The following is a 12,345-nucleotide window of genomic DNA, read 5'->3' on the forward strand; positions in this document are numbered from 1 at the left end:
CCTATTAATACTTCTCTTGTCTGACAGATTTGCAAATGTAGTTCTGCTTTGTGCCTTTGGCAGCAGTGTTCAATGGCCAAGCATTTTCAGAAAATTGAAAGTTTTCCTGACCTTTCCTGCAGCAAAAAGTCACCGACTTCCCCTGCTGTGTATTTGCACAGGGAGTGCTCTTAAGCCAGCAGCAGTCAAAGGAGACTTCAGTAGTTATGTCCAGGGCTGTATCCTCAGCTAGAGGTGACTCCTACAGGAGTTCCTCCAGCCAAGTTCTTTAGAACCTGGAGGTTCAAATTTTATGAATTTTGCCCCTTTCTTGTATTCCTTATCCTTTCGTTACTAAATTCAGAGTTGTCACCTTTACATGGAATTGATCAGACAGTGGTGTGGCCAGAAGAGGCTTTGGGTCATTCAGAGGTGGATGATGAAGTGTCACAGCCATCAGCCTCCTGGCACTGCCCTCTGTGAATAAATCCTGGCTGTGCATGGTGCTGCTCCCACACCTTGCAGTGCTGCAAGGACTGAGATACAGCCCTGAGCTGGATTAGTCTGCCCTCTAACCTCCCTTACCTGAGGGGTCCCCTCTTGACTTTCTCACTCTTGTAGAGCCAGGCTGTGGAGCATTAATTTGCTGCAGCTTTTGTCATTTATGACCAGTTATTTGTGTGTTTTGTTCATTATTAGAGCCTGACTCATGTGCTAGGCCAGTCACTTCCAATCATCCCTGTCCTAAACACTCAGCTTTGAAAGGAGAGCCCAGCCCTGGGTGAAGCATTCTCTGGTGAGCAGGGCCATAAATCAGCCTGGCTGAGCTCTCCCAGCAGCTGGGCAGGCAGAACTTTCCGAGCTGGAAATGCTCCCCCACCTTCTTGCAGGCTCTCAGGCTTTTGATAAACATGAGCAATTAGCACCTTTGCAGACATCATTTTCCTTCCCCACTGGTGGAATATTGGATGCACAGAAGGAAACTGGGCCTTGGAGGGAGGCTGCAGGAAGGTGGGCAGGATGGGGGATGGGATGGGATGGGATGGGATGGGATGGGATGGGATGGGATGGGATGGGATGGGATGGGATGGGATGGGATGGGATGGGATGGGACGGGATGGGATGGGATGGGACGGGGTGGGGTGGGATGGGACGGGATGGGGTGGGATGGGATGGGATGGGATGGGGAACACTGCTCCACTCACCCACGGAGGGCTGTGCTCACACATCCTCTCTCAGCCACATCTCCCTGCCCATGCTCTGACAGCAGCTCTGACAAGCCCATTTCTGTCTGATGGGAAGAAAAACAAACATTGCAGTGGATAATCAAACAAATGTGGGCTCTTCAGTTCTTGGATGTGAACTCCAGCTAATGTCATAAAACATGGGAAGAATGCTCTGTAATTAATTCCTCCTCTGGAAATATTTGACTAGGTTTGGGATGTCCTACAGGAACAACACTGAAGTCAGCAGCAGCAGTAAAGGTGGCATGAGTCTGGAAACTGAGGGATTTTCCTCAAAGTAAGTACCTGGAAGAAGTTGCAACTGAGATGCTGTGGGGTTGAGCAGGGGGATTTAGTGAGGGATTATAAACACACCCAAGCAAGTCTGCATTTCCTCCTGCTTACATCCATGCAACCACCTGGGGAAAGCTGTACCTGCAAAGAGGAGACAGTTTTACACCTCTGCAGCCACTGTCACACACATCTTTCCAATGCAGGGTCCATCTTCCCTGCTGCCTTCCCATCTAACCTGTTTCCAGCCACGACAGGAGCTGAGCTGTTCCAAGGAAAGCACATGGTGGTGGGAGTGATGCTGTATGGATCTGCAGCCTGGAGCACAGAGCTCTGGGCTGGGACTGCAGGAGCCACAACAGCAGCATGCAGGGCTGGGCACCTCCCGAGAGCAGGATGGACAGCAGCAGTGTCAATTCAACCAACCACCACCAGAAATGCTGACAAGAAGAGAAAGAAGTGATGAATCCTAATGGGGCACAGATATTCAGGAAGCTGAGCCCAAGAAAGCTCTCTGACTGTTCTGTTCTGGATCCCAGCAGGATCTGAGGGATGTTCCAGAAGCAGGGGAGCACATACAGCCATATTTTGAAATTTCCACACCAGCAGAGCTGCATCTCATGAAGGTTCTGTCTTTATTCTGGACTGTGAGCTTCCCTTCTCCCCAGCCTACATCATTACACAATTCCTCTGTTCACCACTAATTCCCCTCCTCTCCAGGTGATGAGAAACAGGCATTCCTCATCCTTTGCCTTTAATCCTCCTCCAGAATGTGGAGCCCAGCTCCCAGCCCCTCAGAGGCTCAGCCACCAGAGTTGTTTGCCCAGGGCAGGTTGTTGATGTCCCTCATGGCTGGCAGTGCCAGGGCTGATGTCAAACCCCACCCTGCTGTGTGTGGGATGCAGGAACTTATTTGGTAATTGAGGTTGTGGGGCCAGGTTTTGGTAGCAGGGGGAGCTCCAGGGGTGGTTCCTGTGAGAAGCTGTGGAAGCTTCCCCCATCTCCAGTAGAACCAATTCCAGCTGGCTGCAGGATGGACCTGCTGGGGATCAGGGCTGGGACAGCCAGGAATGATGGGAACCACATTGAATCCACATTTCTAGACCAGGGCTGGATTACCAGGAGGGCATCAGGGTGCACAGTGCTGTAGATTGCTTTGTCTTCCCTCCTCTTCCTCCTGAGCCTGCCTTCCCAGGTGAGTCATGCAAAGCCCTGAGCTCCTGCAGCGCAACAGAGCCTGGGAGAACACACCCATGCAGAGAAAGGGTTAAAAAGGACAATAAAACACAGCAGGTGCAAGCACACAAGAAAGAAATAAAGTAAAATTCCCTCCTTATGGGAGCAATAGAAATGATTGAGAGCGTGGACTCTGTAATCTGCAAAAAGTGGGGCGACACTGTTGAGTCAAATTAAATGCACAGAGTGGAAAACTCCGAGCCCAGCAGTGCATGAGTGTGGTGTGGCTGTGGGGAATTCACTGCCAGGGCTGGAGTCTGCCTTGCAAGGACTCAGGGCACAATGAACGGGGGAGACTCATTTCCCTGCGATGTATGGGCACGTCTGGAACCGTGCTGAGCAGTGAGGAACAGGACAGGAAAGGTTTTGCAGTCCCCAGTGCCTCAGCTCCTGGTTGCGAGCTGTCTCCACCCTGTCACTCCTGCATGTGCTGATAGGAGACAGGGAAGGAATTTCCAGGGCGAATCCTTGGAAGGCAGGTGTGTGCTCAGGGCAGGGAAGGGCTGGGAGGCAAGGAAGGCCCTGAGGGGATGTGCCCTCCCTGGAGCCACTGAGCCCCTGAGCTCCTGCCCTCAGCTGCCAGAGCCCAGGGGGGCAGAGCCCAGCATTCCTCCCTCTGCCCTTCCCAGGGAATTGGGGAGCTGCAAGGGCTGGAACACAAACCATGGTGACAAATCCGGGCTCTGAAAATCCACCAGGAACATCAGGACATGGAGAGATGGGATACAGGGATGGGATACAGGGATGGGATACAGGGATGGATACAGGGATGGATACAGGGATGGATACAGGGATGGGATACAGGGATGGGATACAGGGATGGATACAGGGATGGGATACAGGGATGGGATACAGGAATGGGATACAGGGATGGAAACAGGGATGGATACAGGGATGGATACAGAAATGGGATGCAGAGATGGGATACAGGGATGGATACAGGGATGGGATACAGGGATGGATACAGGGATGGATACAGGGATGGATACAGGGATGGATACAGAAATGGGATGCAGAGATGGGATACAGGGATGGATACAGGGATGGATACAGAAATGGGATGCAGAGATGGGATACAGGGATGGATACAGGAATGGGATACAGGGATGGATACAGGGATGGAAACAGGGATGGAATGCAGAGATGTGATGCAGGGATAGATACAGGGCTGGGATGCAGGACAGGATACATTCCAAATCCTGCTGCCCACCAGCCCACCCTGGTTCAGGGCAGGGTAAGGTAAGTGCAGCTTCTCTGCTGGCTGCCTGGAAGAACTCAAGAAAAGGAAATTCCCTCCCTCACACTGCTCTAAGGATGGGGTGAGCACAGCCCCAGCAGCGCTGCCCTTACCCAGAGCCTCAAGCACCAAAGTCTTTTTCCCTGGTGCAGATAATCCAAGCAGACAGGTCGGTGTTGGAGCCCAGCATCCTTTCTGGAGGAGCCCTTCTCCTCTGCAGTGATTTTCCCTGCCACCCATCGGGCTGGACTTTGCTGTCAGTGTTGGATTTCAGCTCAGGGGTTTGCACTGCAGCTGCTGGCCAGGTTCAGCTCCGTGTGATTAGCTCTGGGAACCTTTCAGGGTGAAACACAAAACTGGGTCATTTTGGTGCATTACCAGCAATGCTCTGGCACGACTCCTTGGTGTTCATTAATACCAGGCAAGTTTCTAGTGCCCCAGAGTGATTTATTTTGTCTAATGGATCAATGCAAAGCAAGAATCACAGTTTGACTCCTTTCTGTAACACACACAAAATCCAGATCACAAAACTCCACTGAAGAGGCTTTGTTATCTTTGTTGCTTCACTGGTGTCAAATGCAAATTGCACCAAAGCCATTGAGTCCCAGGGGGTGGGAGTGCAAGACTGAGCCACAGGGGTTTGTGAGTCCTTCTGGGGCTGCCTTTGGATGGAATTGCCCAGCAGTGAGCACATCTCCCCTGCCTCAGGGCTGCACCCAGGCTGCAGGGAGCAGGGGCTCTCCTGTGTTAGAGGAGGGACTGTGCCACAGCCAGAGTTTCCAATTCCCAGTCATTCTTACAGGTCCCTCCATGTGATCAATTCTCCCCGTTTGCAGAGACCAGCAGGCCTGCCTTCCCCTGCAGGGCTCCTGACTGGAGGTGGTTACCTGCCAGCAGCAATCCACAGGGCTGAGATGAGCAGTAAATATTCCCTGGCTCCCTTCCAGCACCCAAACATTAAATTGTACTCTAGCAATCACACAGAAGTTAATTAGGTATCTCAACAGGCTGGTATTATTTATTCCATCATTTCATGGCCTGGCAGTTCTCACAGGATATTTGTTTGATGCTCCTTATTTCAATCTATGGGTTTTTGACAGCAAGCTGCTCTGCTGCTGCCAGGGGAGCAGGGCAGAGCAAGGTGGGCATCTGGGGGGCTTTAGCCTTCAAAACCACCCCCTGATCAGGGGCTGGGTCTCCAAATTCCCAGACTGGTCCCAATGTTCCCCATTCATGCAGCCAGGACATGGGATGTTTATGTCAAGGAAAGGAAGCTGGAATAAAAATTTCTGAAAGAGAAACACAAACCTAGTGCCCTCCATCATATCTGTCTAATAAAACTATCTGGAGGGAAAATTCAAATGGAATTGTTCCTGTTTTTCTATAGCAAGAAATCACATTGAAACCAATGCAGTGTCTGATTTCTTTCCCTGTCAGTGATACTAAAAACCCCATCAAACTGAGCACAGTGAGCCTTCACTGAAAAGTTTACAAATCTCAGAAATGTCTTTTAAGGGTGTAATTTTGTTTAGGAAAACAGAGCTTCAAAATCCATACCTACAGAAAGCTAACACAGGAGAATTCTGCTGGCTGGCCTGCAGTCAGACACAGCCATTCAGGAAAGGAAAAACACTGTAAAGAATTATTAGTAAAAGAATTTACAGGGATTTGGAAAATCTGAATATATACAAAACCATTTCTCCAGACAGCACCTTCATCTTCTCAGAAAGCAGAGTCACTTCTGTCCCTGTGCCTCCCCAAGAGCCCCTGCCCTGCTCCTGAGTGGGCACGGGGACAGGGGGATCTCACAGAGACAGAGCTCAGTGTTCTCATGGGCAAGAGCTCAGCAGAGCAAGGCATCAGCTATTGCACATGAGATTTGTGTGTTGTGTGAAACCTACAGTGCTCTGTAAGCTGCACTGCACACAGGCTAAATTCCACATTCCCACATGGATAAACCCATCCCATGACAGAGGATGACAATGACTGGCACTGGGAATCACACACACTTTATCAGATACAAGAAGAGCTCGAGCATCCAGGCACTGGGGGACTCCCAGAGCCTGTCAGAGGATGCCCCTGCAGCCCTCAGCATCAATTAGGATGTGATTAATGACTCGTTTGGGCCCTGAAAGGAGCACAGTGGGAGGAGGCCGTGACCCCAGCCCTAATGGAGAGCTGTGGCCTGTCCTGCAGGGTGAGGCTTGGGGCTGGTGGCAGCCAAGGACTGACACCAGGATGAACAGTGTTTGCTTGGACAAGAGCTCTTTGTTGGCCAGTCCATTGAGGGGTTGGGTTTCAGGCCTGAAGAGGTGTCTGGTTACTCCCACTCGGAGATAAGGTACCTGAAAGCCTTGTGCAAACACGCTGGGGCCAGGGGGAGAACAACACTTTGTGGAAAAAGGCTCTTGGTTGCACACTGTCAAAGGGAGAATGTTCTGAGGAAAAACCAAACAACTCCCCCTGACTTTTGTTAGCACTGATGGAAAGTGGCAAGGTATAAAAAGGAGCTTTACGGCTTGCCAGAGCGTGGCTGGGAGGGAACAGATGGCAAATTCATATCCAGCGAGCTTGGCACTTCCAACAAAAGAAACAATATGTGTTTGGCTGCCCTAATTTCTCCCCCAGGTACCCCGGCAGGTGACTGGGATGTCTGATGACAAGAATGACTTGACTTGTGCTCCCCAAGAGCACATGTTGCTTCTTGCTGTGGCCTTGCCATTGTTTTGCCCAATCTCCCACTCTTCTGCAGCGCTCGGGGAGGTGTCCCCAGATCCAGGGGACAGCAGCAGAGCTGGATGGCACCACCCAAATCCAGCACTCACAGAGACTCCTGTGCCACGTGGAGATTCATTCCAGCAGCCCTCATTTCAGTCTACAAACATCTATTTCCCAGCACTGGAGCTGAGCACAGCACATCCCAGGGATGCTTTGCTGAACGCAACTGGCTGTAAAAATTCCAAGATTAGATCGAGGGATCCAAAACTGAATTGGCTACCCCAGCATGTTTTCACATTTAATGCTATTTCCCAGGCACAACCTTGATTTCCAGCTTTATATTTTCCTACACAAGGGATAAGCTGCTGCACTTTCTCACAGAGAGGGTTTGGGGTGACTTTCACAGGGGAGGGAGGGTGAGGGAAGGGGAGAGATCATCCTCATCTGATGCAGCATGTGCAGGGCTCCTGCAACAGAGCTGAAGGAGAGGGCCATGGCTGAGTCAAACACCAAATTATATTTCTGGGTAAAATGCATCTTTTCTCAGCCCTCATGCTAAGGTGGACATTGGTGCAGTCTGGCACATACCAAGATCCTTAAAATTTGCAAACAAACACCAAAAAAGGAGCAGTGTGTCACCAATGCCTGCAATATTCTCAGGGTGGGCAGAGAGTATATCTCCTGCCATTGCTTTTCTTTGCAACAAGAGCACAGCAAATGAAGAACCAAGTCTAAAAGGCACAGGAGGCTGCTGCCCGACCAGGAACAGAGGAGGGGAGTACACATGAGCTCTGCAAGATTATCTTGAGAACCCCACACTACAGCTCTCCAAGGAGTCCAACTCTAACTAAAACTTGTTGGGCCTCACAAATTATTCTCTACCACACCTTAATGATGAGGCCAGAGCATTAAGCTGAAATAAAAATCATTAAAAATGATTAAAAATTATTCACTAGAAAATTTCTAGAGAAATCATATTAATAGATCAAATTCAAGTGACATTTTAAAGAAGCTGATTTTTGTTTGTATTAGTGATGCATGAGGAGAAACTGTAATGGGTTAATGTAGGATTTTATCCATAAGCTGTAATATTAGGAAATACAATGTTATATTCCCCACAGAGGAAAAAGTTGTTTTGTCTTATTAGTAAATATTGACTAAAAAATACTGATTAAATGAGTGTTCCCATGCTGCTGACTCAACCACATCCGTGTTTGTTCCCTTAAGAGAGCATTACACACGCTGAACATACATCCAGAGGAATCAATCATTAGACATATGGTTAGGATATTATCTTTTCCAAACCAAAAGTCCAGGCTTTCAGGGAGAAACCAAGAGCCAAGACAAGTTGTTAGACTTGGTTATCTCTCAGAAGCACAGCAGAACAGGTCACACCCCAGCCTTTGCCATATTCACATATTTTAAGGAATTTCTAAAGAGAATCATAGAATTCTTTTTACTTCTCATCCCATTATTTTATGCTGTGGCTATCTATAAGGAAATTAAATAGTCTTGCAATTAAAAACACAACCCTGAATCCACATGTTTTTAGGCAAATAATCTCCTGACAGGTTTTAAAGATCCTTGATGAAGATGCAGAGCTTTAGAATAGACTTGGATGCTTCCCTGCCACCACTTTCAAGGGAGCTGAAACCTACAACCTGTCTTACCCAAGCCTTGCAACAGTGAGTGGAACAAGGCCTGAATATCTTTAAAATGCTTGGGTTGGACAGATTTTCAACACAGCTCAGCTCAAATTTCCCCTCTTCAGCAGGACGCACATGAAGTCAGAGCGCGGGGCCTGGGGCTGCCGGCTCAGCTCTCCCAAGGCTGCCCAGCATTTTTGGGAATCTCGCCCCTTTCTCGTGTTCCCAGCTGAAAGATGAGCTGCTTGAAAAGCCCAGCTTTCCTCCTCTGTAAAAATAAGGCTCCCAACACATTGCTGATTCACAGAGGCTCGGGAAAGCTGAAAGTGTCCAGAGCTCAGGCCTTCCAAAGGCTCCTGAGAGAAGCAAACCAGGTCAGGCCGTGTCCCTGCACTCCCCACCCCAGCAATATTCCTCATTCCATTGGCCACAGCCTGCTCTACCATCTTCACATGCTCCCTTCTAAAACTGGGCAATTTCATTCAAAATATTTAAAACTGCTGAGAGAGAAAAGCTGCTACAGCTCTCCAAGTGACAGCCTGGGAACAACCTGGGAGGTCACATTTAGCAAGTTTACAGTAAATTATTTCTGATTATAGTGAAAATAGTGAGGTCTACAAGTCCTCAGATCTACTCCTCATTTCAAATAGTGTGGACAACAAGAGTTGGATGCACACAGACTGAATTTTTCTAGACTAAAATTTCTCTTTGCCATCCTAATACTGTGAGTTCCCAACAGGCTTTTGAAGGAGAAAACTTAAGTACTGAAGACAGTTATTAACTAAGAGTTATATTCTTAGTTTTGAAAAAAATTATGGCCCTTATTTTTGAATCTTGTCATGTGTGATGGACCAAAACCAAATTTAAGAAGGGAGTGCAGGTGGATTTTGACAAAATTACCTGAAGGGTAAAATTCTATCAAATCTGGAAAATTGCTTTTTGAAAAGCGACCTTTAAAATACGAGAAATGGTTTCTTTATTAACAACTCCATTTAGAGTGCCTGAGCAATGCTCAGTGGTGTCTCAGGCACATATTCCCAGGATATCTTGCAGAGCTGTGTAGCTCTGGCGGCAGACCCTGTGCAGAAGAAAGTTCCCCTGGCCCTGTCCCAGTGTCACAGCAGAGCAGCTCTCCAGGCCCCAGAGCCTGCCAGCACCAGGACTGAGCTGGAGCTGCTCTTTGGGATGAGCTCCAGGTGCCAAAGGGATTGGGAGAGCTTGGCTTGTCTCTCTGCTGTTCAAACGTGCTCATTACTGGCCTGGGGCATAATTACAGGAACCCTGGGAACGAGAGGGAAGGGACAAGCACAATCCTCTGTAAAATATGTCCCAGCTGGGGATGACATCATGGCCATTGATCAGCCTGGGAGCCCTGCAGTCCCCATCCATTTACACACAGCAGCAAAAGGGAACAAGGCCTGCACTGAGCTGCCCTGGGAGGCACCTGCCAAGAATTCCTTCTTGTCTCAGGACACTGCCAAGCCTCTCCAGAAGTTTTCTTAAAAGCAAAACCAGTGAGCGACTTCTTTCCAAGGATACTGGAATACCTCATGCCCTTGGGTTTGCTGTGTCAGGAGCAGCTCCTGAGGCAGTTAAGAGCTGCTAAACAACTTCAGGTGGGCAGACTGAGGGACTGAATGGCTCAAGCATGGCACTGTCACCAGCCTCAGCAACTGCCTTTATGTACATTTATATTTAATAAAAAACAACCAAGTGATGGGGTTTTCTTCTCCCATTTGTCCAACTTACAGGTCCCAGGCTGAGCTAAAGCCTCTCCAAACCTGTCCCAGCTCCCAGGCTGAGTTCCAAACCTGCCCCATCTCCCAGGCTGAGCTAAAGCCTCTCCAAACCTGTCCCAGCTCCCAGGCTGAGCTAAAGCCTCTCCAAACCTGTCCCAACTCCCAGGCTGAGCTAAAGCCTCTCCAAACCTGTCCCAGCTCCCAGGCTGAGCTAAAGCCTCTCCAAACCTGTCCCCTCAGTGCAGCACACGCAGCCTCACGCTGCATTCCAGTCAATCAGCAGAAAATCCCACACTCCCTCCTGGATGTTCTCCCTCCCTTCTGGATTGGTCCCAAGCTCTGAGTACTCCAGTAGGCACTGACAGACAGCCGGAGATGATGTAGAGGTGCAATCAGACCACACTAGGGAGAGAACAAATCTGTACAGCATAATGAGTCTTCTATTGCATATATCAGAGCTTTGAAACTTTTTCTAGTTAAATATATGGTCTGAAAGTGTTCAGCGTATATCATCTCAATGGAACAACAGGCTTCCATTGTTGCAGTGGCATAAATCTCTCCCAGGCTCCTAACAGCACCTGATTGCCACGGCTCCAGGCTGATAGAGTGTGGCACGAGGAGAGGAGGGCTTGTACATGGAAATCAACTTACACTGGAAGAACAAATTTTGCATTGTTCTGTACCTGCAAGTCACACGTCCCCACACTGCCCAATGAACTCTTGCACGGGTTGCTGTGAGAGGAAATAGCTCAGGAGTCAGGTGTGCATTGCCTGGGCTCTGCTGGGGTGATCTGCAGCTCTGTGCATTGCCTGGGCTCTGCTGGGGTCACCTGGAGTCACCTGCAGCTCTGTGCATTGCCTGGGCTCTGCTGGGATCACCTGCAGCTCTGTGCTTTCCCTGGGCTCTGCTGGGGTCACCTGCAGCTCTGTGCATTGCCTGGGCTCTGCTGGGGTCACCTGCAGCTCTGTGCTTTCCCTGGGCTCTGCTGGAGTCACCTGGAGTCACCTGCAGCTCTGTGCATTGCCTGGGCTCTGCAGGGGTCACCTGCATCTCTGTGATTTCCCTGGGCTCTGCTGGGGTGACCTGCAGCTCTGTGATTTCCCTGGGCTCTGCTGGGGTCACCTGCAGCTCTGTGCATTGCCTGGGCTCTGCTGGGGTGACCTGCAGCTCTGTGGCCCCACAGCCCTGCTGGATCAGCACAGCCCAGCAGTGCCAGCACAGAGTACAGCGGCCCCAAGCCCCGGATCCAGGAGGGTTTGGGGGTGCTGCAGCCCCACACAGCTCTGCCACTCCCTGGGGAACAAGAGCTGTCTCCTACACCCTGCAACCCCAAAAGGATTCAGTGGGGCTCTCTCAGCTCTGTGAGTGAGAGTAGGACACTTCCTCAGGGGAATCAAGGATCATTTCCAACTCGTGGTCCTGTGTCAGGACCAGCAGCACACACAGGTAGGCACTCAGTGGCTGCCAGGTGGAAGATATTTGCTTGGCAGGAAATGTCCACATTTCACCTTAGCTGCATGAAGCTCCACAGCTGGCTGGAGACAGCTGCTGCTCTGGGGCCAAGGAGAGCTCGGTATTAGGCCCTCTAAAGCAGTGGTCCCAGCCAGGCAGCCTGCTGCTCCATATTCTGCTCTCTTAGCAAAAAGGACCTGCATCACAACAGGCTGCCTGGAGCTGCTGGATGCTGAATAGAAGTGTTTCTACCCTAAAACAAGACATGGTCATCCTCAACCTCCTTCATTGTCAGCTTTGTTTCCATTCTCAGACCTGTCCTTGGTCACTTTTCCCTGCAGCTGTCCTTCTTTTTGGGAATACATTGTCCTCCCTTTGGGAATACATTGTTCCCTGTGAGGGTGGGCAGGCCCTGGCACAGGGTGCCCAGAGCAGCTGTGGCTGCCCCTGGATCCCTGGCAGTGCCCAAGGCCAGGCTGGACAGGGCTTGGAGCAGCCTGGGACAGTGGGAGGTGTCCCTGCCATGGCAAGGGTGGCACTGGGTGAGGTTTGAGGTTCCTTCAGCCCAAACCAGTCTGGGATTTGGTGATAACAATCACACCATGACCATCCATACCCCTACAGATGAAGACCCATAGTTTTCTCAGGGCTCTTGTGGCAGGTCTCAAAAGCACAAGAGAGAGATTGCAGCACCTGTTAAATGCTGGGGACATTTTATAAAGCCATCCCTGCACGAGAGGTGCTGCTCCAGGGGTGCCCCTGGCTCAGGTGCTGTCAGTGCCAATCCCTTTGCCTGGAGTGCCCCCAGGAGGGGCCTGGCACA

This window comes from Ammospiza caudacuta, chromosome 16 (genome assembly GCF_027887145.1).
Source record: "Ammospiza caudacuta isolate bAmmCau1 chromosome 16, bAmmCau1.pri, whole genome shotgun sequence".
Lineage (NCBI taxonomy): Eukaryota > Metazoa > Chordata > Aves > Passeriformes > Passerellidae > Ammospiza > Ammospiza caudacuta.